This window comes from Schistocerca nitens, chromosome 8 (assembly GCF_023898315.1).
Source record: "Schistocerca nitens isolate TAMUIC-IGC-003100 chromosome 8, iqSchNite1.1, whole genome shotgun sequence".
NCBI classification, from domain to species: Eukaryota; Metazoa; Arthropoda; class Insecta; order Orthoptera; family Acrididae; genus Schistocerca; species Schistocerca nitens.
This window is the reverse complement of record NC_064621.1, coordinates 517,947,567-517,971,818: the sequence shown is the minus strand read 5'-3', so window position 1 is coordinate 517,971,818 and position 24,252 is coordinate 517,947,567. Positions and strand designations below refer to the sequence as shown.

Below are 24,252 nucleotides of genomic sequence, written 5' to 3'. Positions count from 1 at the left end.
CACCCGAGCTTGCGCTCAGTCTCTAATGACCTCGTTGTCGACGGGACGTTAAACACTAATATCCTCCTCCTCTACTGTATAGCACAAAACTTCGATCCACCAAACGGAGGTTCAGTGTTGATTTAAGTTAGCAAGGGACACGCTTGGCAACAGCGCTAAAATCGGCTATCGACACGATCATAGCGCTTCGAACGTAGACATTAATCACACATCGTAAGTACAGAGTATTTATTATCGAAGGTATAGTATTATAAAGATGAAGGAAAGTAAGTAGAAAAAGGACCGATCTTCAAGATTCTCCCCATACAAAAACGATTTATTGATGGAAATCTTACTGAGCCAATATACACACGCATAAAAACTGGTAGATTTACTACGGCCAACAAGGAAAATGCGTAACAATTTTTTTCGTAAATACATTGTAAATAAATTCTGCACACATTACATTGTGATTCGCATTAGCTTCATTTTCTGTTGGTTCTGGTATTTCTTTGTAGGCAGATTTTCATCCCAAAGTGATGTGCGATGCTTTGAATACATTTTAATGCGTTCTAATTAGGCAAAGTATCTGAGATTACTTGTAGGTTTAGCGAAAACCACCTGTGAGCATGTTAAATATCTCTGAACTTTTGCCACAAGAAGATATGATTCGGGTGTGGCTGTTTGATAAAAAACACGGTGGATTTTCCTGGTGTCGTTTTATTGCAAAGGCGTTTTGATTAATTCTTTCTTGAAGTCAGGCAATGCGGGCCGATACCTTGTGTACAGCTCTGTAAGCTCTCGGTGCGGCTGTTTTAAATAAGTTATCAACCATCATCTAAATCATTCCTGTACCATAAAATTTTAAAACTGGTTTCTTTAATTTGGTTTCAGCAGATACATACTCTCTCAGGCTTAATTGTAACTGCTGTACTGTGCAGTATTTTTGTCCAAGAGAAACCTCATCTTAAATTATTTATGATTTAATTTAGAAAATTCTTTCGGTCTTTGTCGTCCTCAGCAGATATATCGCAATACTTAGATAGCTGTAAAGAAAACGTAAACTTTTTTATTAAACACAATAGGAGAGATTACACTAAACAAATTACAATTTGTATCGCTTTAATGTAAAAAAAGATTAAATTTAAAGTTGAATACAGTACTGCTCTATTTAATAAGTTTCAGGCTCAGAAGTTAGGAAAAGTTCAATATACTTCTGATTTCGTGTGTGCCATTTACTAAATAAAATAAGCACCACTGATTTGAAAAGATCAAAAACAAGCTCATTAACAAAATTGTTACGAAGAATTTGGTGCAGTTAATTACCTTTAGGAACAGTAAAGATAGATGACATCGTCGAGGCCCGGAGTATGTCGGATTGGTATTTCCCACTGACGGGTTAACTGAAATTTTCTTCTAAGCCTTGTGGAACATTGCAAAAACGTTAACTTGATTTTGGATTCAGCTCTATTTTTAACAATAACTATTGTTATGATGAGCAGATTCATAACTTCAGAAGCGTTGGCTACTCATCATATTTTTACAGAAGTGTTTAAGGCTTCTAAAGCCTTATTCTAAGAAATACGAGCTGTGAATATTTCTTATTCGTCATTCTCATTTTCTGGTACCTGCTGTGAGATGAAAACTCTTCGCAATATCATATCTCAGTCAACTATTCTTCAATAGCTGAATGCCTGACAATGTCGATCCATTCGCCAATTTCTGCTGCTGAAAACGCACCCAGTTCATTAGTCGATACAGACTTTTTCATTCGTACAATTTTAGAGTTATCAGCATCGGCTCATCATCATTTAAATTGCTTTCAATCTCGGGTTCTTCGGCCGGTTTAGGTTATAGTTTTCTCTGGGCCCTGTGCAAAGTTGTAGTTTTCATAGGTCCAAGAAACTGCAGCCATGAAAATGGCGTCTTCAATGTTAAAACTGCACTTGAACTGTGTATTCTGAGCTTGGCAGATTTTGCACAAACATTCCGCTGTACCGGCACTTTAAATTCTGCATGGCCCCTTGGTGCATAGGCATAGGCCTCACAGTGGCAGGAAGATGTGTGCGAAAAGTACTACCTGAAACGAACTCCGATTCTGGAGGGTGAGTAGAGCGGGCTTTTTTTGACATTTGGAACGAAATGGTAAAAAAAAACAGTATTTGAACAACTCTGCTTTCATCCTGGCATTAGTCTGTGCACTGTAAGTAAACGGCATGTGTGTGTCAATTTCTAGACGTCTAGGTTTTTGTGTTTCACAATCACAAAAAATGGCAGTTTATGATCGCCTGAAGCATTTCCATAGACGAAGACAGTTATTCTGCCTTTATTCTTTTTCAACTCCTTTGCGCTGAACCCTCCCGCTAGGGTAGAATTTCGCAAACACTGCTGTAATAGGCCAATCTCATCAGCGCCGAACAAAAAATGTGGAGAAAATTTCTACGGTAAGAATAGTAGCCGAGTTTTGGTATTTGGATAGCAAAATAACTGGCAGTGGCCATAGTAAATAACAAGGAAAGGGCGGAAAATAGAAATTTGTCAACACCGAATATAAGCGTGTTAAGAACTATTCATTGAAGTATTTGTCTGGAGTGCATCCTTATGTAGATTATATGCGGTACAGGCAAGACGAGAATAGAGGCTTTTGAACTGCGGTTGCTACAGAAGAGTGCTGAAGATTAGATGAAGCGAACGAATAACTAATTAAGAGGTACTGAATGGAATCTGGGTGAATAGAAATAGCAGTGATTAAGAAGTACGATACGATGGAATGTTCTTTTATGGATGTCCGAAGGATCATTCCATCGTAATCCTTAGTAAAAGAGGCACTGCGATTTCGTATTTATTCGCCAATACCAGGCCCTCGACTTTCAATAAATACATGCCTTTGGACGCGCATCCATCTCCAGAGGAACTTTTCATCGTAAATCGGAATAACGCAGGCACTGCTCTATCTTATTTATCTACCGATATCGGGTAAGCGACTTTCAAGTAAAATGTCTCAACTGTACGAGGATACACGTAATGTATGTACGAGTACAGGTAGTTGGATATGGACGACGACATATGGAAGTTTGGGCCGGGCTGTGATTTTTACATGGTTACAGGAAGCGGTTTAGGCGACCGCTCGCTTAAAGCAGGAAATCCGGGTTCGAGTCCCGGTCAGGCACTTTCATTGTCGTCGCTCCAATATACGGCCGATGGTGGTTCATACCCTCAATTGCGAATACATTTCCTGAGAATAGAAATGCATGATACAACTTGAATAAGAGAACGTACAGGTTGACAAGATTAATGATTAGGCTTCCAGGAACAGTTACAATATAATAATGGAGAGTGATTTTGGAGGAAGGAGGATACACAAATTTCTGAGGTAGATCAAGCCTTGGTTACATGAAGCACGTATAAAATGGATGTAGGATGCAATAATAAAGGTTACTGCCCGAGACAGAGCAGCACGGAGAGCGGAACCAGTCTTCGAACTTTAAGCAACGTCGACAACAGAAAGTGCAGCACGTGGCCACACATTTCTGGCTGTTAGCTGTCTATACCACGCACTCTGATCAGTCTGCTCAGACTATTATCAGATTCCTGTATATGCATCGTTTCAATCGATACCAGTTAATAAATGGTTCGTCCCAATAAATGTAGCTGCAGAAGCATAATTTCATGTTAAGGCACTTAATGATCAAGTCGCGCTCCCGAAACGCGGGCTGCCGGTCAAGAAAGTTAATCAGCTGCTGACACAAACACCTTCATTCACTTGAAGGTACAGTCGTAAACTTCACATAAACAGAAAATGTCAGTAAGATGTCGCTAAAGGCATCTATGCCCGGATCTCTCACCGATATTCAGTGCAATGAAAATATTGAAATTACTGTGAAGGACGTGGAACGTAATATAAATGCCATAGCTGATAGGGAAGTCAGTAATACAAGCAAGTGTCGTTCAGAGAACACAGTAACGCTAAACTGCAGCAAAGCGCAATGTATACAGTCTCTGATACGCTTGTAAATTAAATTTTACTGTCCCGAGATGGTCAAAAAGTGAAGTGGCTATATTGGAAGTAACACGATCAATATCTTGAGCGAGCGAAAACTAACCACTGCTATCTCCACTATTAGAATGATCTTCACGTCTCTGTCAATGAAACGGGATGGCTTGCTTAGCTTTTTTTCTACCGCTCTTATATTTCGTATGATGTTATATTTTCAGACAACTCTAACCATACAGCAACAATATTCTTCGCCCAGAAAAGGGCTCCCAGACTCATGTAAGGTGAGAGTTCGCGTTTGTTCACGTTTTTCGAAATTCTATTTCTGCTGTCCCTGTACATTTCGTTACGGGATTTGTAATTGGCAGTATACGCTCATTCAGAAGAAACTGCAACATTCTTTCTGGCAACACTACACGGAAAAGCGATAAACGCTTCTGTAACACTTCGTTAGTATGGTACAGAGAGGGGTGCATTTTTCAGAATACTTTGTTTTCAATAGGCTTCCAGCAGGACTGAAAAAAGTTGCGCCATAAACCCCAAATACTCAAAAACAAGTTGAAATGTTTCCTCGTGTTACACGCTTTCTATTCTGTGCAGGAAGTCCTTTAATTATTTGAAAACTTTTCTGTAAAATGAGTCATTTTATCCGTAAACTCCCATAATTTTTGTATATTATTTCGTTAATTCTTTTGCTTATCAATTTTGTAATTAGTAATGCGTAAACTGTGTAGAAGCTAGTTCCACGACCAAGTTATTTTCGGTTGGATAGTTCCTCAGATCCTAATAAATAAATAAATAACTGAAACTTTTCCATTTTATCAATCTTTTTCCTTCCTTGAGACAACTTAATAATTCCGTCAATTGCATGATCGTATGACGAACTTTATAAACCAAATTCAAGAGTAAATCGGTCGGGCGTTTGAATGAGTTAGTTACATTGCCTGCGCTGTAGATAACCCTTGTCCTTCTGCTTTAGATTCTGCGAATATCTGTGGTACATGGTGTCTTTCTTTTCGTATCATATCTTTAAATACATCTCAATACATTGTTAGCCACTGATATATGTGCGGCATGGCTAACTAACTTGCGAACTAAAGTCCATTTTACAATGGCGTCTTTCTTATCAAAATAGACTAATCGAAGTGTGTCTCTTTAGTCCCCGCGTGAATGTCAGCATCCAACCACGACGGGTATGTTTATGACAATGATCTAGAGGCAGAGTGTGGAGCATTTCTGACAAGGGAACCTCCCCATCGCACCCCCCTCAGATTTAGTTATAACTTGGCACAGTGGATAGGCCTTGAAAAACTGAACACAGATCAGTCAACAAAACAGGAAGAAGTTATGTGGAACTATGAAAAAAGTAAAATATACAAACTGAGTAGTCCATGTGCAAGATAGGCAACATCAAGGAGAATGAGAGCTCAGAAGTGCCGTGGTCCCGTGGTTAGCGTGAGTAGCTGTGGAATGAGAGGTCCTTGGTTCAAGCCTTCCCTCGACCGAAAATTTTACTTTATTTTCGCAAAGTTATGATCTGTCTGTTCGTTCATTGACGTCTCTGTTCACTGTAATAAGTTCAGTGTCTGTGTTTTGCGACCGCACCGCAAAACCGTGGGATTATTAGACGAAAGGACGTGCCTCTCCAATGGGAACCGAAAACATTTGATCGCAAGGTCATAGGTCAACCGATTCCTCCACAGGAGAACACATCTGATATATTCTATACGACACTGGTGACGGCATGTGCGTCACATGACAGGAATATGTTGTCGACCCACCTAACCTGAACACTTGGCGAATGGGTAAAAAGATTCTTCTACCTTGCCCGATTTAGGTTTTCTTGTGGATGTGAATCACTCCCAAAAAAGTGATGAAAACATACGAGTTTGTCACATAAACTGAAAATAAAAAATTAAACTTTATACTCGAGGGAAGACTTGAACCTAGGACCTTTCGCTCCGTAGCTGCTCTCGCTAACCACGGGACCACGGCGCTCCTTTACTCCCATTGTCCTTGATATTGCCTATGTTCGCATGGACTACTCAGTTTGAATATTTTACTAATTTTTTTCATAGTTCCACACGACTTCTTCCTGTTTTCTCGATTGATCTGTGTTCAGTTTTTCAAGGCCTATCCACTGTGCCAACTTATAACTAAATCTGAGGGGGGTGCGATGGGGAGGTTCCCTTGTGAGTACACTTCTCACCGCGCATGCACAGAAACAGAGAATTATAGCGACGTTTGTTAACAACCTATTCTGGTCGAGCTCGCTCTTATTACAGAAATAGATTTTATGCTGTCATTTCTTCTTTATCTTTATTATGTTGTTTACTATGTTTTTGTCACACGTTGAATAGCTAAGGTCGTGATATTTTTTCGTACCAGTGTTTCCCGCAAGCGACGAAATATTTTAAGCAAAGGTGTATCTACGTTTTACAGAGGAAAAACCTAGATTATGCGTAAATAAGAAAGTAAATCGATAAACGTGTTTTAGTGATAATTATTTCAACAGTGAAAAACTACAATTAATCGACGAAAAAAATAATTTTTGTTGTTATTTCGCACTTAACAAGAAAAGAAGATACAAAGGATAAAGCAAAGAGGCGCTAATTACCGGTTTCAAGATATTGTTCGATGCGTTTGCAAGTGTATATTTACTCGAGAAAGTAAATGTACATGTTCTGAAATGTCTGGATGACACATTCCCTATTCTTTCAGTTCTCAGGAGCGTAGAGAACTTACCACACGATCTTCGTCAAGAATTTCCATTATGAATTCTGCTTTCGTCATTAATAAACGCTACTGTCATTACTTGTTCCTACATTTTGTTACTGTATTTCGATGTTTTCGAAAAAGGGATAGTTTCTCATAACCTCACTTTCGCCGTTCAGTTGTAAAACCAGCTCTCACAACAGAAGCACCTTTGGCGCTAACGCGTAGACGAAAATGACCACTCGACACAGACGGGACCCCGGACATGAGTAAAACGCCACGGGCGCTGCAGTAGACTCACTTGTCCGAAGTAGTCAACTGACACAATCGCAAACTTTATGGTGGCCCTTTCGCGGAGGACGCTGAGTGCTAAAGTTTGTGATCGGCTCATGGAACATTGACTGCCGGTTGAAGCCCCGTCTCCTCCTCCCCTCTCTCTCCCCCACCCCCCTTCCCCACAGAGGGAGCCACATTATAAACACGAACATGAAATGGTTTAATGTGTTGCACAAGTGACAAATACGGTGGCGAGGCGCTAGAAGGACCAGGTACAGCATCTTCGATCATGTTCCTCGATGATAGCAACAACAACCACTAAACACAACACCTGAATGAATTAACACTGTTTTCACAATGGCTGCTTTACTACTGCAGCGTATAATACTGCTACGTAGATAACAAGGTTGGCAACCATAGTCAGCATCCCGCAGCGGTCCGAAGTTCGTCGAGTATCACCGATCAGAAAAGGGACACCTCAAAATAGGCGATTAGTAGTTTAGTCCACAGTTATTACCTCGTTGCTTTTCATGGAGCCTAGAATTTTACATTTTCCTGTTCATTTCCTCCAATAACCAAGGTTTCTTTATGACTCATTACAAAGTACCCTGATTACGGCAATTTCATCAGTTTTGTACCTTCACAAAATTGTTTGACACAAGCAACATGTTTTTAATGTTGCTGTAAATGTATAATTAAAAGCACGTTACAGTTGCATCTAAATTAGCGCTTCCTTAGGAGGTACCATTAGCGAAAGTCTTTCAAAAATGTATGTTTAGTGGCAGTAGACCTATGAGAATCGCGAAAATGCTAAGCAAAAGACGTCATCAACCGGAAGGTTGGTTGTTTTACTGGGCGTAGTTTACTGAGATGGTATGCTCCTGCTTTTTATAACTTCTAAACTGACTTATTTCGTTAATTATAGAGGAACCTGAAGTGTTATTTTTCACAATAACAAGTCACTGTCAGCTGTGGAAGATGTGATCCGTGGCAGTAATAACCCTTGTATCGATTTGGTCCCTAACCTCTGTCCTTTAGATTTGTAGTGTGGCACCAATGAGCCACAAAGCTACACCCGTGACGCGTGAGCTGAGATAACCTCGTCAACGCCTTGTTTACGCAACGTACGATACGTTTAGGGAGAAAATAATGCCTCTTTAGCAGCATTCCAACGCCGCTAAGCAATCACAACTGATAATTTACAGTACCCCGACAAGTTCGTTTTACAGGAGCGTGCCTTGTAACAAAGGAACGCGGCTGACAACCAAGTAAATACATATAATAAGAGTCCTGTATTAGCATATATGACTTCTAGACTTACCATATGTTGATCCGCTGGCACCGAGGCGAGGTGCTGGGAGAAACCAGCAACACGTGTGATTACTTGGAGTAGAATTGCACGGAGAAGCCCTCCCTGTACGCGTCAACAGATGTCGGTTTGAGCACTTTCAGATGCGATGCTTTTCTCCATACTGTAAAACCCAACGGGAGTTCGTCGGTAGTACTGAATAGGCACAACAGTCGATCTGAAGTATCCTAAGATGTCCCAACAGTGTTGCCGTCACTGCGTCTACGTACTGCCGGACGATGTCCCAAGAAGACACTGGCGGATATGCTGTCACCGAACACAACCTGATGCGCGCGCAGGTATCGAAGACTTGTATGAGTTCATTGCAGTTCATCTAGACGTTAACTCGGGTCTAGGTGACATAACTACTTGGCAGATCTGGGCGCTGCCTACGTCCGATAATAACATCACAATAACTATGTAAATACATTAATGTTGCAGCAACTAGAAGTAAAAACCTAAAGCTTTTTGCCGAATTAGTTACGAATTCAGCAGTGTTTTAAGCTGCACGATCTCGTGACATATTTGCAATTGGGGAGAATACTAGAACCGAACGGCTATTTATTTTTTAAACATTGGTACTATGTTTCGTGTCAAAGATGACATCCCGATTGCTTAACATGCGGCTACGCCCCTACGCCGGCACGAACTCACTCTCGATCACGAAGCTGTTGAGACACACTCTTGTGTGGGCTCAACAAGTCCACTGGCTCTGTTGCTTCCTAGCGTCAATTCCGCCACTGCGTTAGTCTAATAAGGTAAGTAAGGCACACCGAGGAACAAGAGTAATTTAACGCCGCAACTTTTGGTGTCGTCCACCCACCCGCACAAGACAGTCCAGGAAACGAAACGTGGGTGCAGCTGCGTAAAGCCGAGAGGTGAGGCAGTGGTTTTGAAAGCGTGACTGCTCGGCCGGGGGCGCTGAATGGCTTCCTTTGCAGATGGCGGCGGTGGCGGGCGGCGGCGTTGCCGCTTCGCCAGACGACGGCCAGACTGCGTCTCGGCCAGCGGCCAGCGGGGTTCCGCTTCCCAGCTCGCCAACGGCACACACGGCACATTCGGCGCAGCACGCTGTCCGGCGCTTACAGCTACTGCACTGTGTATCCAAGATGGTCCAAACCATCAGGAGTGAAGACTATACAGACGGTTCAAGATCCTCAACTACATTGAGATGACAACCACTTTCATTTCAAAACCACTGTCATGACGTCGGTATTGATTATGGTACTCACTTTTTTTTCAAGAAGAGTATAATAATTCCAATCTCAAAGAAAGGAGGGGTTGACAGATAAATTACCGAAATATCAGTTTAATAAGTCACGCCTGCAAAATACTAACGCGAATTCATTACAGACGAATAGAAAAACTAGTAGAAGCCGACCTCGGAGAAGATCAGTTTGGATTCCGTAGAAATACTGTAACACGTGAGGCAATACTGACCCTACGACTTATCTTAGAAGCTAGATTAAGGAAAGGCAAACCTACATTTCTAGCATTTGTAGACTTAGAGAAAGCTTTTGACAGTGTTGACTGGAATACTCTCTTTCAAATTCTAAAGGTGGCAGGGGTAAAATACAGTGAGCGAAAGGCTATTTACAATTTGTACAGAAACCAGATGGCAGTTATAAGAGTCAAGGGGCATGAAAGGGAAGCATTGGTTTGGAAGGAAGTGAGACAGCCTCAATCTGTATATTGAGCAAGCAGTAAAGGAAACAAAAGAAAAAATTGGAGTAGGAATTAAAATCCATGGAGAAGAAATAAAAACTTTGAGGTCGCCAATGACATTGTAATTCTGTCAGAGACAGCAAAGGACTTGCAAGAGCAGTTGAACGGAATGGACAGTGTCTTGAAAGGAGTATATAGATGAACATCAACAAAAGCAAAATGAGGATAATGGAATGTAGTCAAATTAAATAGTGTGTCGCTGAGGGAATTAGATTAGGATGAGAGGTGGCATGAGCCCCTTCTCATATTTCTATCTTACGATTCTCCTCTCTAATTGCATGCGGTGGAAAGTTGCTATTCCTTCACACGCAGACTTCTCACGCAGCGTCTCTCAGACTTCTCACGCAGCGTCTCTCGTCACCCAGGTGGTCTGGTGACAGGCGGGCTCCGCTGATCTCGAGAGGGTTAAGCCGACGGGTGTGATGCAGTCGAGTGAATGCTTTCCAGACGCCGACATTGTCAAGAGACACGCCCGCTGGGGCCTGAAGTAGCGGCTGGGCTAGAGGTTCCGTTACTTCGCAGAATCTTAGCGAAAACACTTTCTGGCGGGCTACCAGCGAGGCGTGGGAATGAATTGTGTACCCAGGCAGTTGTGGCGGGAAAATTCCCGCGCTTTCTGCAAAATAGTAACTGTGATTGGCTTGCTCGGGGCATACCTCCGTGACGTCGCAAAATCAGCGCAGAAATTGGCGCCAAGAATCTCCATTGGTGGAATGGTAGTGCTCCCGCAATAGAGTGGAATTTTCCGCCGGTTTTCGAGTTGCTGATTGGAACGTTTAACCACGGCCACTGTCGTGGGGGCGGGAATGTTCGGTGTTCGGCCTGTACGGGTGCTCTAGGGTAGTCGGCTCTCGCCTTTTCAGTCGAGGACGTCGAAGCAACCAGCCATCGCCTCCGGTTCGCCAGATCGTGTTCTGGCAGTTAAGAAGACAGTTTGGTAATGTATGTCCGCAGCACCGGCAGATAGGGATTTTTCTAGGTGATAATCAGAGCTCAGCAGAGCGCGCCTGATCGTCTTTTTCTAACTTTGTTCTGTCTTGAGTGGCAGCAATTAATGTTGGGTTAGCTGTGTGTCTCTCTCAAGATTTGAGTGGCAAGGAATTGGCTCCACATACCACTTCGTCTTAAACCTCACAATCTAGTTTAGGGACAACTTCACCTTTACAGTGTTTGTATGAGTATCCAATTTGAGCCAATTTGATGTATTGTAAATGTTTCATGTGTTTTTGTTTGTTATTTTGTGTTTAGTCTTAATAAATCATATTGTTATTTTGGACAGAACTTTCATTCTGTTGATCGGTAGAGCAACCCTATCATTCCTCACTATGTTAATGAAACCTTCGTTTATTTAACTTATTTATCAAATTAAATTATTGCAGGTGCCAAACTCTCTTCTACTCCACTGGCAGGGTTGATTAGTCAGTTCGCGTATTTTTTTTAATCCTTGTGCAACAGCAAAAGTCGGAGTTAGAATAGGGGGGGGGAGGGGCTTAGAGCATCATGTACATATGTAGATTCTAGAAGAATTTAGTGTTAAATACACTGCTAGCCCCGGCACCTCGCAAGGAATTGAGACACTTAAAGTATTAAAGGAGTTTTGCTATTTGGGGAGCAAAATAACTGATGATGGTCGAAGTAGAAAGGATATAAAATGTAGACTGGCAATGGCAAGGAAAGCGTTTCTGAAGAAGAGAAATTTGTTATCATCGAGTATAGATTTAAATGTCAGGAAGTCGTTTCTGAAAGTATTTGTATGGAATGTAGCCATGTATGGAAGTGAAACATGGACGATAAATAGTTTGGACAAGAAGAGAATAGAAGCTTTCGAAATGTGGTGCTACATAAGAATGCTGAAGATTAGATGGATAGATCACATAACTAATGAGGTATTGAATAGAATTGGGGAGAAGAGGAGTTTGTGGCACAACTTGACGAGAAGAAGGGACCGGTTGGTAGGACATGTTCTGAGGCATCAAGGGATCACAAATTTAGCACTGGAGGGCAGCGTGGAGGGTAAAAATCGTAGAGGGAGACCTAGAGATGAATACACTAAGCAGATTCAGAAGGATGTAGGTTGCAGTAGGTACTGGGAGATGAAGAAGCTTGCACAGGATAGAGTAGCATGGAGAGCTGCATCAAACCAGTCTCAGGACTGAAGACCACAACAACAACAACATTCACTTTTTAAATTGTTGAACTTTTTTGTGACGTACACCTGTTATATATTTCACAGACAGGTCTGTGGCATAGTGCAGAAACGTTACCTTTGCTTAAAGCACTGAAAGGGTGGTTACGCTTTTGTACACTTATGTGGAAAATACACCTACTGTATATCTAGGCGAATACATGGTAGTACAGAACTAAGATTCCACAACAATATATCTCTATATCTTTGAAGCAACTCTTGGCGTATGGCCAGAAATTTTGTGAAAGCAAACATCTTTGGACTGTGAGACTTATTTTAGTTTTTTAGCACTGGAACACGCATTGTGAAAAAATGTGGAAATTTGTGGTAAGGTTTTATGGGACCAAACTGCTGAGGTCATCGGTCTCTAAGCTTACGTACTACTTAAACTAACACACACACACACACACACACACACACACACACACACACACACACACACACACACACACACGCGCGCGACGGGGTGACTCGCACGGACCGTGACAAGGCGCCTAGACCGAGCGGCTCACCCGTTGTGACATACAGGTAAAGTTCATTATAGCAGCGTATAACAAATAAGATAGCCCAGGTAAGCAGTAAATACAGCTTATACCTACATACAGAAAATAATGCTAACATTCTTCCACCAGAACAAGACGACCCTCATTCTTCTTATCGAAGTGCTGCCTGACAGACAGACAACACATGTGTATACAAACAATGAAACAGACATAAAAGTACCATACCCCACCCAATGGTGATGGCATTAGCATCGAAAAGCTTAGTGGTGGTCGAATAGATATAAAAGCTACCACAGGCTTATCCAAATTGCCTTGCGCTCCTTGCAGTGAAACTCTGTTCTATTGCTTACTGTTTATGTAACACATTGATCACTGCCACTCCCATAATGCATTCAAAAGTAATCCGTTCTATTGGCCGCAGTATTGTATATTGTCATGCTGTAATTCTTTTGAAAGTGAGACAGTTCGTGTTTGGTTTCGAAACGTACGCAAATAGTGACTCTTTTCGAATCATGCTTGATGTGTGTAAATGCATGTATCGAATCAATAAGATTACAAATATGCTTAGTTTTTTCGGATTCCAGATTTGACCTCTGTAAGTTCATTTCAAATTCAAATACAAGCTAATTACTAGTACTTCTACAACACCTCTGAGCTCTTCCTTTCTGAAAGTTGTGGAGTACACATATTACCAACAGATCCTTGTTTTTTATTGTATTCATATTTTATAAATAGAAAAGAATTTAGTAAGACATCTGTGGAAATCAAACTCAATTTAACAAACCGCTTTTCTGCTGATTAGCGTTACGGAACTGATGCCTAGGACACTATTGTTACTTTTGAGAGACGAAGTTTATTAGTCTTCGGTCGCTATAATCATGGATAGTTACATTTATTGCTATAATTGCTATAGATTAACAGTTGGATGCCATTTCTTAGTTTCTTAACACAGTCTCTAGTTATCCTACATCATATCCCTTTCCTTTGACGATATAAAATATGGAAGATGATTTTTCAGTTTACTCTCTTGGCCCACGAATCATTGTTTCAGGTGATACGATGTGTTGACTCTATAAATGTACTCCTATGTTCACTTTGACACTGTACTTTTTTTTTTCTAAATTGAACATGCAAGAAAACGAATACAGTACTGAGTGAAATCTAGTAGAGGATGTTTGTACCAATCGCAGATCTTCGGGGGTAGGGGGCATATTCCCCCCCCCCCTCTAAAAAAAAGTAAAAGCACTGCACTAACAGCTGTTGCAAACAAAATATTTTCATTATACCAAAACATTTTATTCGTATTACAACTAAAATCCGAGGACTTTGTGGCACAGTAATGCGGGTGCGGCGCTAGATTGTATTTGTGGGCGGGAGGTGGGGAAGAAAGGGATGAGAAGAGGAAAGGAGATGGATAGAAAAGGTAGGGGGGTGGGGAGAGAGAGAGAGAGAGAGAGAGAGAGAGAGAGAGACTGTGACCTCCAGAAGCCAACAATGGATCGGCGCCTGGGTCTTACGACGGTTTATGGCCACGTGTTTCTGTTAATATCATAGCAACACCTACTACAGATTCTTTTGACCCTAGTGCATGTATTCTGCATCTTCCCAGCAGCAGTGTTTGATGTGTTTCACTGTGAATACGGCGTGTGTAAATTACGTTTCATAACTGACAATAATATACAGGCACCATTAGTACACAAACTGGAAAGTGAAAGTGTGTTAAATGATTTTCTTGGTGAATCGGCCTCAGAGATTGTGCCACTGCACAAGCTGTTGATTACTGGAAGTGAGGTCTCTAGAAGAATCTTCAGACAGAAAGCACGGATGAGTGTGTCGTCTAAGAAAACACCGAGATGGAATGTCCGAAAAGCCGAACGGATGCACGGGAGAGATTTCGCGACATGCGGTATGCTAATTAAAAAGCAATTATCATTGCCGCGGACAGAAACTTGCCATAAAATTGGCGTTCAAACAAAAAAACAAAAAAAAAAACTGAGGAGATGTTGTTGGAGAAGATTTATCACCAAGCGTTACTCAACGTGCATGGGAAACACACACTTCGATAAATATTGTTTTTTGAGCACTGGTTGGCCTGCAGTTGCACCCCCTCACATTTAGGGTATTCCGGATTTGCTTTACGTGATGTTAATCTACAAAATAATGATGCACACTGAAAGCTGCAAGGCAACTCATCCAGGTCTGTATCACCTTCGACCGCGTGTTAACACATCAAAACCAAAGCATTGACATAAAGACAGAACTCTCCTTCGCAAACCTACAAGTACAGCGTCGTTCAGTTCATCAAACACTGATGACAAATATTCTAGCTCTCGGCTGGAGAATACGTCGAACCCGTATGCATGCTCATGTGAGGATAGCCGACGTTCGCTGAAAGAGAATTTGCAGATTAATCACAGGCTGATTGTAACCAACCCAGCACACGAGCTACATTCCCTTCCACGTATAGGTACATTTGAAATACGATGTGTGATTGCTACATATGCAGGTACGTGTATACTCGCCTCACTTGCTGACACACGAAAATTTACCTCAATCACCTCAGCTAAAGTCCGCGAATAGTTTACAATACTATCTAACACCACTTAATAAAGATGAAGAGATAATCATGCAGAACCATAAACCTCGTATTTGCCAACTATTCAGAATGTACAGACATTGTAAAAAGACTGTCAGGTCATTAAGAATCTTAGGCTATATGGAGACTGCTGCAAAAGCTGCGAATAGACATCGGGACATCCTGAATAGTGAAGAATCCTGGAGAGACCTGGGCAAGCAGTTTTTGATGTGGCAAGCCACAGACGATAGCGCATATAATTAAAATCAACTATGACACACAGATTTAAGTTTAGGCTTAGCACTGGCTGGTGGCAGCATAGATGATGAGTATAAATTTTGGGGTGACTCAGTGTACCAGTCAAATATTTAAAAACGAACCATTGCCACTATTTGAAAACTAGGCTTGCTGCATATCTCACTGTTATTTGTTTGCACTTTATTGTAAAAATGTTCATCATTAAGCTTTTAGCCTGCGTATAATTCCCTGTGGTGAACTTTGGTGTGTAATCATTTAAAATCTCTCTATTATTATAGGTCATAAAACTTAACATCAGCCACTGTCTGAAATATATGTTTCTTCTGGTGTGAGTTGTATAAGACATAATTACTATTTCTGTTACTACTGTGACTAGCCTGATGTTCTATACTGACACGAATAAAGAAAGATTTTCGTCTGAGAATCTGAGGAATTACTTCACACGTATCCACAACCATATTACTCATAATTTACAGGTTCTTTTAGCGACGCGTAAGATACAGCATAATATTCAGTTATTACTAATTGCTAGTGTAATCCCGCACTTCCTTCCCACCGACTCACCCCCACCACACAGTGATTTTCACAGTAAACTTGTCGACCACGTAAAAACAGAATGGGCATAGTTAGTAGAGATGAATCTTAACTTCAAATCCACACGATTTTGAGCGATTCAGCTACAGATTCCACACTACCTTTCATTTCTCAACTCGCCAGTCTCAAGAAAAGATACTGTTGCTATTAATAGATCAAGAGCATGTCAAATGCTAATAAAACAAGACACTTGTTAAAATTGGTATTTTCTTCAAGCGGTGATTCTTACCTCGTTGAAGAGAACATTTTTGCTACCACGTACTCTTAGAATATGTACAGTCATCCAAGAACCATTGCACTGTACAGTATTTTCAAAATTTTTATTTTTCTATTTCTCTTGGTTAAAACGTATAGTTCGTTGCCAAGTGTTTCACCCGTCTTTGTAAAAGATAACTTAAAATGTTGTCTATACACAATTTAGCTATGTAATACATTATGATTTACATTTTGTCATGAAATAGGACAGAAATCCTATTTGTATCATATGCAACGTCGTAGTAGTAGTAGTAGTAGTAGTAGTAGTAGTAGCAGCAGTAGCTTTATTCATCTGCAGATCTCTTTTTACAGGATACAGGACATGTCAAAGTATTTACAAGTTTGGACCAATTTCAAATAAGCTAATTCATATACACATACATTTACAGACTTCTAGTTAGAAACAATCATTAGATTTACTCCTGGTATACAATACTTTTTTTTACGAATAACTTATTAAATAAAGTAATGCCACAATGTTCACTCATATCTCACTATAAGTCACTGCACATACTATACACACATTGTTTGATACCACTTTTACTCACAACAATCACCACACACACACACACACAGGGCTATTTTCTGTACCACAACTTCCCATTTGATATACTGAAAAACTGAGTCAGCATCCCTCTATAATGAGTGAGATGTTGAGCTCAGAATGAGGAAGCGGTGTTAGCATTGTGCAATGCATAGCTTGGGGTAAGTTTTTCTAGAAACGGAAAAAAGAAGAAAAAAACATAGTTTGAAGGTGTTATGTGGAATGTTGGATGTTTTATAATCATTATTATTATTATTATTTATTTGTGTAACTTTTTTTACCAAATCCCTACTCTGTTTTAGTATTGCATAACGGTACTTTTTAGCTGCCTTTTTAAATAACTGTATTTTTGCTATTTCTTTCATCTACTCCGATAATTTATCGTACAGTTTTAATCCTTGGTAGAAAATGCTGTTTTGAGTTTTATGTTTATTTTTTCTTGGCAAATATAAGTTGAGTCTAGCACTTGTTCCATGGTAATGGACACAACTGTTCGTGCAGTAATTACATGTTATTCTTGATCTGCACAATTGACTGGTAAATGTATTCACACAGAGCAGTTAAAAACCCCAGTGTTTTGAACAGATCTTTACAATGAGCTCGACTACCATTATTGATGATTCTTATGGGTCTTTTCTGTAGTTTGAAAATTATGTTCATATTTTGTGCATTTGTTCCCCAAAAAAGAATTCCATAGCTAAGAATTTAGTGTACATACAAATAGTATTTAACTGTAAGACATTGCATGTTACACACTGATGACAGGATTCGAAGGGCATAACATGCTGATGACATTCTGTTTACAAGTACGTTTGTGTATTCACATCACTTAAACAGAGAATCAATATTCATTCATTCCTAGAAATATGTAACTGTATCTGCTGAAACGGCTTTGCCTGAAACCAATTTTTTTTAAAAACAGATTTAACGGACAAAATAACTTATATTTTTTTGATGAGTATACGAGGGAAAAGAACTACAGCACGTCCGTGTTACTTTTTTAAAAAATTAATGATGCGGCTATTAAGGAGGGAAAAATTGTCGGGCTCGCACTTAACTGTGGGTGTCGGCTTTGAAGCTCGTGCTGCCCAGCGGCGAGTTAAATTGCAATTTTTCGCGACGCTAAGCGTGAATGTTCACAAGCGAATTAGCCGTGGCTCCCCCAACACGAGCGCATATTGCCCGGATTCCTCCCTTAGCAAATTTCCCAATCTCCGTCCATAATGATCGAACTTACTTAGTGTACGTGGTAGACGGAAACAGGTTAAAACCACGGAATAACAGAAAATTGTGATTTGACCTCCTGTCGACACGAGGTCATTCGAGTTGGAGCTCAAGCTCCGACTGAGCAAAGATGGGAAAGGAAATCATCTGTATCGCTTTAAAGAAACTAACCAGGTGTTCGTCTTCATCCATGTTGGGAAATCATAATTCTCTATGGCTGCACGGAAATTTGAACACCGCGCCCGGAATTCGAATCAGCATCTTAACAACTTGCTCCTTTAGCTTCAAAACTAGTCTGGATTCTTGCAGCCTCTGCGGGAAACATGCCAACGTTTTTAATTTCCTAAATATCCTAAACGCCTCATGGCAGTGTTGTGTTGCCGTACCTACTGTTGCTATTCAGGCACGGATCCATGGTTCGGTTCTCAGAGAGGGGGGGGGGGGGCTAGTGATGTGCTTTTTATTACTTGGACGTGCCGTTTATTAATCCACCCCTCTCTCCCTCCCGCTCCCTCCCCCCATACACACACACTCTTAGCGCACACCAGCTGCTCAACGTTTTAAAAAGGACACTAAAACATATTAAAAGTTTTAATACCATAATAATAATGAAAATTTGTTTAAATCAGGGTTTAGTACATCGTTTTACAGTAATTTCCAAGAAACTATAATTTATTCAGAAAAGTACAGCATCAGAAATGCGTACTTCCGTAAATCTGAGAAGTACATGTACTATGCAATTAATTCAAGAGCTATAAGAGCTATAATAGCAACCATCACAACATTGACTGTGTCATAATTTAACAAGATATAAAACCGCAGAGTGCACTCACAATCATCAGTATTTCACTAACCAACACATTATGAACGCAAGTCTACGGATTATGGCTATGAGGGGAATGCGGTTTCTCTCAACGGTTTTCCGACTACGTTTGGGAAATAAGGGTTCGGCAAAATACGAGGGCGGTTCAGAAAGTAACCTCCGATTGGTCACAGTGCGTGTTGTGGGGGGAGTAGCGACGCCATCTGTGCGTTCAAGCACTCAACAGGTCAGTCGGCATCAAGCCGTGGTCGAGTGAACGTCGTACCTGCGCTAGTTTAGTTTTTGTGGCAGTTTGAAATGTGTGCTGCAATAGAAAACCCCGCCAAATGTGAAGTGCGTGCTGTCATAAGGTTTTTTACAGCCAAAGGATATTCTGCAGCAGCTATTCATCGTGAGCTTTGTGCCGTGTACGGACCAAGAGTTATGAGTGAAGGAGTTGTCCGTGAATGGGTACGTTTATTTAAAAGTGGACGAGAAAACGTTCATGATGAAGAGAGGAGTGGTAGACCATCATTGGTGATTGACGAACTCGTTCAGACAGTTGATGCAAAAGTTCGTGAAAATCGACGTTTCTCAATGTCGGAGTTGTCTACTGGTTTTCCACAGATTTCTAAGACTCTCTTGTACGAGATAGTGACAGCAAGATTGGGTTACCGTAAGTTCTGTGCACGATGGGTGCCCAAAATTCTTACCGACCACCACAAAACTCAAAGAATGGCCTCTGCATTAGACTTTCTGTCACGTTATGAGGACGAAGGAGAACCGTTGTTAAACAGAATCGTAACCGGTGACGAAACGTGGATTAAGTACGTGAACCCTGAGACAAAAGAACAATCAAAGATGTGGGCACATTCAAATTCGCCTACCAAACCAAGAAAAGCCTCGCAAGATTTTTCTGCCAGAAAACTGATGGCAATGGTGTTTTGGGATGCCAAAGGGGGGGGAGGGGTGTTGGTTGAATTCATGGAACGTGGTACGACCATTAATCAAGACGTGTACTGTGAAACAATAAAAAAGTTACGACGGGCTATACAGAACAAACGCCGTGGTATGCTGACTTCCGGTATCGTTTTTTTGCACGATAACGCCCGTCCTCACTCTGCTCGCAGAACAACGGCCCTTCTTGAGTCCTTCAAGTGGGACGTTATCAACCATCCACGTTACAGCCCAGACCTGGCGCCAAGTGATTATCACCTCTTCATGCATTTGAAGAAATGGCTCGGGACACAGCGGTTTGATGACGAAGAGCTCAAAGATGCGGTCACAGGCTGGCTCCAGGCACAAGCGGGTGATTTGTATGCAGAAGGAATTTCAAAGCTTGTGAAGAGATACGATAAGTGCCTCAATCGCTATGGAGACTATGTAGAAAAATAGTGCAAAGATGTAGTTGTAAGATGTATATATTAAAATATTTTATTTAACTTGGTGTATTTTTTTAAATCAACCGGAGGTTACTTTCTGAACGGCCCTCGTACGTAAACACTAAAAATAAAACACACTACCATGTCTAATACGGTGTAGGAACCCGTTGGCATTCGAAACAGCTTCCAGTCGTCTCTGAATGGGCGAACACAGCTGCTGTATGGTTTTTCAAGGGAATCTTATACCATTTGTTGCCGGCCGTGGTGGCCGAGCGGTTCTAGGCGCTACAGTCCGGAACCGCGCGACTGCTACGGTCGCAGGTTCGAATCATGCCTCGGGCATGGATGTGTGTGATGTCCTTAGGTTAGTTAGGTTTAAGTAGTTCGAACAAGGGAACCTCCCATCGCACCCCCCTCAGATTTAGTTATAAATTGACACAGTGGATAGGCCTTGAAAAACTGAACACAGATCAATCGAGAAAACAGGAAGAAGTTGTGTGGAACTATGAAAATATAAGCAAAATATACAAACTGAGTAGTCCATGTGCAAGATAGGCAACAGAAAGGAGAATATTAGCCGATGAGCGCCATGGTCTCGTGGTTAGAGTGAGCAACTGCGGAACGAAAGGTCCTTGGTTCGAGTCCTCCCTCGAGTGAAAATTTTACTTTCTTTATTTTCGCAAAGTTATGATCTGTCCGTTCATTCATTGACGTCTCTGTTCACTGTAATAAGTTTAGTGTCTGTGTTTTGCGACCGCACCGCAAAACCGTGCGATTAGTAGACGAAAGGACGTTCCTCTCCAATAGGAACCGAAAACATTTGATCGCAAGGTCATAGGTCAACCGATTCCTCCACAGGAAACACGTCAGATCTATTCTTTACGACACTGGTGACGGCATGTGCATCACATGACAGGAGTATGTTGTCGACCCACCTAACTTGCACACTTGGCGAATGGGTAAAAAGATTCTTCTACCTTGCCCGATTTAGGTTTTCTTGTGGATGTGATAATCACTCCAAAAAAAGTGATGAAAACATAAGAGTTTGTCACATAAACTGCATCAAATGAATGCAACAGCTTCAGAGTCGCACAGTTTTCCCTTGCTCTGTCAAAACATATGTTTTTTACGTTTTCAAATGTTTCCGTGCGTAGACCGTCAAATTCTATATATGGCCAAGCAAATCTGAACATGTCCTGGAATTTTGGAGAGCGAAGTTGATTATGTGTGAGTGCCTGAACTTTGATAATTATCTGAAAATAAAAAATTAAAATTTTCACCCGAGAGAAGATTTGAATCAAGGAACTGTTGTTCCACAGCTGCTCACGCTAACCACGGGACCACGGCGCTCGTAAGCCAACGCTCTCCTTGATGTTGCCTACCTTGCGCATGGACTACTCAGTTTGTATATTTTGCTTATTTTTTTCATAGTTTCACACAACTTCTTCCTGTTTTCTCGATTGATCTGTGTTCAGTTTTTCAAGGCATATCCCTGTGCCAACTTATAACTAAATGTGAGGGGGGTGCGATGGGGAGGTTCCCTTGTAAGTTCTAGGGGACTAATGACCTCCGATGTTAAGTCCCATAGTGCTCAGAGCCATTTGAACCATTTTTATACCATTTGTTCTTCCTGAAAATAGTGGCAAGTTCTGGTTTCGATGATGGAGCTGCACAGGGATCACAAAAGAGTTAGTGACACTGGTGGTTACAGTTGAAGACAATTCATCCTTGTTTACAAAAAAGCAGTCCCAGACGATGCGTACTGTGTGAACAAGGGCACTGTCGTCTCGGAACACGGCATGCGCAATGGGAAACAAACATTTTACCATGGAGTGGACATGATCAACCAATGTGGTCACAGTGTTTTTGGTACTAATGACCATTCAGAATTACCAAGGGGCGCATGGGACTCCATGAAAAGCCTGACCAAATCACCACCGAACCCCCGCCATGTTTCACTATTGAAAAGCAAATTCGACCATAAGTTGTAGACTTGTGAAGTAAGTCATCCGACCGAATCACTTTCGTCCAAAGCTCCAGAGGCCAGGTTTTATGGCTTCGGCACCATGTCGTCTTATTGCAGGCACTTGGGAGTGGTTTTAGAATTTCATCTCGCCCTGCAATTTTCTGCTTATGAGTTCCCTTCGTGTTGTCCTAGTAATGACAAGGTTCACGAGGGCGACTTTCAGTTCTGTGGGGACTTTTGCAGCTGTCTTCCTCTCATTTTTCGTCAGCCACGATCCTCTTCAATGACCGTCCATCATGATCACTTAACACACTTGTGTCCGCATTGCGAATTAGCCGATGATCATGTTTTCCGCTTTCCCTCCATGTTTTATGAACGTTCGATACGGTGCCTACTGAAACAACAAATACTTCGGCTATTTTGGTTACAGAAACCCCACCATGCGAGCACCAACAATCTGCCCACATGCGAATCCACATAACCCCGACATAATACACTTACCACTAAACAGAACACTGTTCTGAGCACGACAGACACTTGCAAGAATTGAAGACATTGCGCAGATGTCGTTCGTGGCGAAATATTACACAATAGCGCAGTTTGCAGGCTTGGCTAACATCTGCATTTCACGTTCAAGCCCGCATTTCTTGAACTGTTCCCATATTTTTGTACAAACTTTTTTTTTCTTCCTCTCCCATATTCCCTTGCTCAGCTTACTAAGGTTTGCCAGCTGTACCTGTGGACTCACGAAAGTTGTCGGATTTGTAGTTGACAGCAGGTACGCCACACTGTGAACGTGCGTCTTTAACTGGCTGAAGAGTTATAGCGGTCAGGCTGGAATCTCACTCACATGGGCATGTCGTTACACAAGCGAATGGCGAATGGAAACTTCCCGTCTTAATCACAGGCAGAATTTTTTCTTGACTACCTTGGCATGTTACAGACGCTTTAGTTCTCATGCTAGTTGATTCTCCGAAATTTAACTGTGAAATCTGGAAATCATTTACGTAAAAATATAAATCTTTGGCTCCGCGTCTGTAGCTGTATTATAAATTAATCGCTCCAGTACCACTCTCACAATTTTTTTAGGTGTAGACTCTGCAGTAGCATTTCCACCACAGCTCGCGGCCTTTTTATTGCTGTCGAGGAATTTTTACCTGTCGCGGCGTGACATAATGAAGTGTCCTCCGCCTTACAGTATCAAGAGTGTATGCTTAAATTACACTTTCTTGATACTAGTTTTGAAATAGAATTTCGGCGGTCGGCGATTTCAAGTCCAACGCAACTACATACATTCTGTTCAAAGCTCGACGTCAGGTATCGCGAAAAATTCGTTGCCAACCGACCGCTACCTAACCCCTGCAAAAAGGCGTTAATAGATGTGTCTGCCGAAGGGCACGTTGTTAGCGTAGTACCGTTTACAGGCTATTAGTATTGGCTTTATCAGACGAGAGAAACTACTATTTCTTCAAGTACCTGATAAACTGTTCTCCTAGCGAAGAAAAAGACAGTACCGGGAATTGAACCCAGATCAAAGAGTCAGAACCACATGCTACGAAGATAGACAGAACACTGACGCCACCCACACAATAATGTGTCACTACAGCTGTGCAAATCGCAACAGCTTATCATCATGGGATGGATTATTATCGTAGTCTTTGTTACGTGAGCCCAGGTAGGTCTTTCTGGAGGTAACGAGATGGTGGCTTTTCGGTTTTGAGGTGTCATTTAACTCCAAAACCGATGTATTTCAAGGGAATTTTAGGTCTCAGGGCATCGTAAGGAACCTTTAACTGCTTTCTTCATACCACAGTAAAAGGACTGGCCATTTGGTACAAATAACAAGTAATAATCAGAATGAAATTTTCACTCTGCAGCGGCGTGTTCGTTGATGTCAAACAGCCTGGCAAATTAAAACTGTGTGCCG

At 41.4% G+C, this 24,252-nt stretch overlaps 1 protein-coding gene across 9 annotated transcripts in view; it reads right to left on the bottom strand.

The window, feature by feature from the left end:
* The window catches only part of LOC126199361 (transcriptional enhancer factor TEF-1), an 835,913-nt gene that overhangs the window by 247,763 nt on the left and 563,898 nt on the right, over nt 1-24,252 (bottom strand). Inside the window, exon 1 of one of the 9 annotated variants that reach the window (XM_049936233.1) lies at nt 8,286-9,217. The exons of the other annotated variants lie outside the window; for them this stretch is intronic. The gene's annotated coding sequence lies outside the window, so the exon portion shown is untranslated. Of the gene's footprint in view, nt 1-8,285; nt 9,218-24,252 lie in introns of those variants that run through there. 9 annotated transcript variants of the gene reach the window in all.